This window comes from Atta cephalotes, assembly GCF_000143395.1.
Source record: "Atta cephalotes unplaced genomic scaffold scaffold00005, whole genome shotgun sequence".
Classification (NCBI taxonomy): Eukaryota; Metazoa; Arthropoda; class Insecta; order Hymenoptera; family Formicidae; genus Atta; species Atta cephalotes.
The window spans coordinates 8,536,769-8,542,069 of NW_012130069.1; positions in this window are offsets into that span (position 1 = coordinate 8,536,769).

Below are 5,301 nucleotides of genomic sequence, written 5' to 3' on the forward strand. Positions count from 1 at the left end.
GTTACCCGGTACCTTACCTTTTAACTTTTTAATTAGTATAGAACGAAAAGTTAAATTTAACTTACCCTACCAACAAAGTAAATACTACTAATTACGTAAGTAGTAAGTAAACGTACTCTCTCTCTCTCTCTCTCTCTCTCTCTTTCTCCCTCTCGCTTTTTCTAGTTTTTTCTTTCGAAACTCTCTAGTTCTTCGGTTTATTGGAAGATTCACCTTCGAGAGATATATCTTTGCAGGATCACTATGGAATAAATTCGTCGCTGCCGTTTGTTTGACCGCACGTCCAAAACGAATGCTAACTGGTACGATACTGACCGTTCAGTCTTTGTACCAGCGGAGTAACGAAACAAGACGATATGTGTGCGTAACTAACTACGTACATGTGACAGAAAATGAGAACAACAAAGAAAGAGAGAGAGTGGGGGAGAGATGGAATAGAAGGGTGGTAGAAGAGAGAAGAGATATAATAACCAGAAAATAAGAAACGAAATAAAGAGAAATGGAATAAGAGGTTTAACAGTGCAGAAGAAGATACATAAAAATAAATAGAAGGAAGAGCGCGCAGCGAAAGATAAAGAGAAGAAATAGAACGGATGGGGCGGGAGCGGATAGAGAAAGAAAGGTAGATGATGGAATGGAGGAGACAAGAGGGCGGGATAGTTAGAAGAAGGGAGAATTTGGCATCTGCGTCGAGCAACGCAAATTTCTTTGGCTATTCTTAGTAGGCAGAGATACGATGTCGTGTCTCATTGGACGGCGTTTACCGAACCGCGAAAGCTCCCTTGCGGATTTTCTCTACAGGCCGCCTGCAATCCGGAATGAATGGAGAACACGCACAGCTCTATGAAAGTATTCGACTATCGACAGTTTTCGACTATCTAAGAATTAAGCGATTTGAATTAATTGACAATTCGCAATAATCAGATTGACTTGAACTTTTTTATTGCTTGTTATCTATATTTTACGATTTAAAGAAATAAGTTTGTCATTTCCTGAGATTGATGACTTTGGATTAAAAAATTATGACGTTGCGTGAATTCTCTGTTGTGGATAATTCTATAAATATTCTGTCATAAATATTAAATTTTACAGTTACAGTAATTTTATTACGTGATATATTTATCTCTTTCTTTCAACTATAATATAAAATACTGTCAATATAAAATATTTGAATATCTTGGATTTATGTACGACATAAAATTTCTCTAATCTACTGTAATAAATATTTTTATGTTGCTAATAAAATGATGATATTAAAATGCATGCGCTTGCACAAAGCAAATCTATAAATAAGACACGAAGCTATTTTGCGCAGCGGGCTAAATTTACGAGGTTAATCACCGCGAAAAATTCAATGAAAATTCCACACGCTGAATTTTATATATATAGTCACGATGCGCGTCATTCACTACTGTCGTAGAACGCACGATTTTAGTCGGTGATTTCGCTGGTTCCTGGTATGATGATTGCGTAGTGACCACGTGAAATTAGTTCTGGTACAACAATGCCACGAAAATAAACGAAAATAAACTATTTATTTGTTTCTTAAAGATGTGGATCTTAAAGATGTGGTATTTATGCGCAGAGTTCCGATTCTTATTTATTTGATACGAAGATTGCTCTTATATATATGGTACATTAAATGTAACCGAGTTTAGTGCACACACTGGCAAAATTCAAATTTCTCTTGTACACAATATTCTACTTTTCGAATAAAGTGGCCTGAATGCTCAATATTATTAAACAATTATATGGTACAATATTATTGACAATCTGCCTCTCTAGATAATTCAATATAACTTTTAACATAATAATTAAATTGTGTATAATAATTTAATTAATTATTGTTATGTTAATCCTTAATATTTAATTTTAATTTTATCTAATTGTCTTTATAAGTGACATGTATTGCGTTTGCAAAAATATTTATGATGAGATTGAGACATCTAATCATTAAGCAAGCTAAGATTTAGTGAAGACAAAATGTAAATTTCTAAACTGGATGGCATTTTTTTTTATGTGAAATCGATACATATCGCTATGATTTATAGGTAAGGTCAAAATTAAGTTACACTTAAGTTGTTTATTACATTTATAACAAGAATTAACTAAATGTTGCACAATTTGATTAAAAGTTATATTGAGAATTATATTGAATTGTTTTAGGAAGGTTATTAATGATATTGTACAATCAGGAGACATGATTTTTTTATCACGATAATTATAACGTCAGAGGATGGAAAATCAAGTTTTGAAAAATAAAGTTCATCACACGCACAAAATGATATAAGCTGGAACAATAAATATCCAACAGAGACGCTATGATTTATGTAAGATACTCAATATTCCTTATATAATTTATGTTATTTTGTATGAACTTAATTTGTTACTATTACTCATTAAAAATTGTAAAATCATTACCAAATTGTTATTATGAAAAACTAACGATAACGATAAAAAAATTATAAGAACATCTTATTTTTCATTCCTGATTGAATGCAAAATTATAACATAGATGTTACATTACTTTTATTTGATGTCAACTAGGTTTCCTTAATCAAAAGTTCTTTGAAACATTTATATCACAGAAAAAAATGTTTGATTGAATTAACTGGAATTTTAATGGAAAAGTAACGTTCCAGAATTCTGATTAACGATCTAGATTTCTGATAAAACTAAAAGTTTAGTAGATTTAATCAAAATTCTGGATTATTCATTTTCTATCAGAATTTTAGTTAATTCAACCAAACATTTTTTTTCCGTGCACTTGTAAAATATTATTTAGTAATATTGAACAGCTCCTTAACGCATGTAATCAACTTACAGCTAAAAATCGGAAATTGAGTTTTAATAAATATACCCAAAGGTGCATATTTTTCGTGTCATTGACACGATTCTCGCGGCACGTATGGTTTTACTCATCGAGAGAGAAGAGCCAGTCGCCGTCTGGAAAGCTAATTTTACGCCGTCTCGCAGTGAAGTTTAGAAAGACTGCGGTTCGACGCAATGACCCACAATGAGAAGAGTATGTCCACAAATAATCATCAGGCCGCTCTTTTGTGCGTTCCGAAAAAAAATATTTCTTTATTCGCTCCTTTTTGCACGGAAAACAAAAGACCGTCACGAATACCAAATCGAACATAGCCGGTTTGTGTGCAAGACGAAAAACATAACACAAGACGCGTATCTGCATTTCCATTATCTTATTTTAATGCACTTTTTTTGTAAACTTGTCGATGCACATAGCGTCAAGATTACATAGAATGGCTAGATACGCTAATATTAATAACAAATATTCATGAAAAATAATTGTGACGCTTATACATGTGAGGATCATACATCGTCATCATGCATCTCTGAGCAGCGTCTCTGATAGAATCTAAAAAGAGAAAAGATATGACTACGGGATTAGAAGGTCGAATTAATGTTGCTATTCATATTTATTACGCTTTTAGAGGGACCAAAGTCTCCTTACAATATTTATACATATAGGGAGATATTTCGGATTCCAAAAATAATGACCCACAAACATATATAGATAAGATTGCGACATAATTGTGCAAAATAATAGATAAGGAAGATTGCGACAAAAATACAAGATAAAACAAATTCTTTTATTGTTGCACCCACGCGCGCTTACAAAAAAAAACGGAGTAAAGGAGGCCGTGAGTATCAATGCTGAGTCAGCCGTGAGTTTCCTTGTTTACGGACGGAAGTTTATGAATAGTTGTGGGAGAGAAGAAGGAAAGCCTTGTTTGGTGGAAAGTAGATCATGTGGTCGCGTGAAATGTTTGTGTTTATTATTAGCACAGTCGGACAGAATATCAAGAAAGATCTGCTTGTTTTGTCTCGAGAAACATGGCGCCTTTTCGGTCAATGAACCCAAGGAAGTTTAAAAATCCATTTCTATTTAGCGTTCTTACTAGCGAAGATTTCGCAAAGTCGTTCAGTTATGATCGCGTGTGATGAACAAATTGCAATCAATGCAAATTGGAATTTTATTTGTGCAATATGAATTCTGAATTCTACATTAAAATTCTTGATTGGAACAGATCAAGAAAAACGGATCGACAAATAGATAAACAAAAGCGAAGTAAGACGAGATTCCAATTATATATTACATATGTTTTATTTATATTACCGACATATTGTTAATTAAACAGTATCTTATCTCATCCTTTTACCACGTGTTGAGAGATTGCAGAACTTTCTGTATTCCTGATCGCTTTTAATTTTTCTTGAACTCAGATCTTATAATGCCATAATGGCAAGCTCGATAAGACATCGGGAAGACAGATGCATCAGGCGATGGAGAATAGTCATTTCTGAGGTGAATGGGTTTGAGCTGCATTGGCTGTCCTTTCTACATTTATCGAGAAATCGGTTCACATCGGTAGTCTTTGCCCCGCAGAGTCACGGAGGTTGTGGCTTTGCAAACTGTTTCGCTATATGTAGAGTGGGGACCATCGTGACGATGTGGGACATCAGTTTTACCCGTTTAATTCTCGCGACGGGTCGCCGGCACGAACAGCTTTTCCTTGGTTCTCACATCGCGTCGGATTGTAGTATCGTCATTTTCATTATCTTCATCGTCGCCATCTTCATCATCGTTATCATCATTATGTTTGATATTGCTGTAAAATAAATAATATAATCGTGAATCTTTACAAAGACATATGAATCTATATAAAGACAGAACATTATAGAAGATTCTATTTCACGATATAGAAGTTCATGACTGATGTTATGCTTTATGTCTACGTTTTATGGCCGTGTTTTCAAGTATCTATATGTCAGACGCTGAAGTGTGCATTATTTCGTGTGATTGTGTTTTGACGAATTTATTGAGGCCCTTGCATTCCTGAATCATTCCTGGATACATGTCGTAACATTCATGTGATCTTTTGGTGGTTGGAATATTCTCTTGCCCAAACATAATTATATATGTCTGTTATCTTAAATGAATACAATTATATCTCACAACGAGTTAATTGTATAACATATTTTGGTACACCTTAAAGAGAAAGGGTCGAAATACCATTCATCCTACCGTTCATGCTCGCGTTATAGACATGTGACAATTAATGACATACTAGCGATGAGAAGTCAATTTTACAGCATGGTAATATCTACCTCGATATTTCGTGGATATTCAATATTCCTGCTAGCATTGTTGCATATAATGTCAAGACACTGAAACGGGGTGATTGAACTCGGTAAATGGAAAGATAATTCGCATCTGTGGCATTGCGATATATATATATATATATATATATATATATATATATATATATATATATA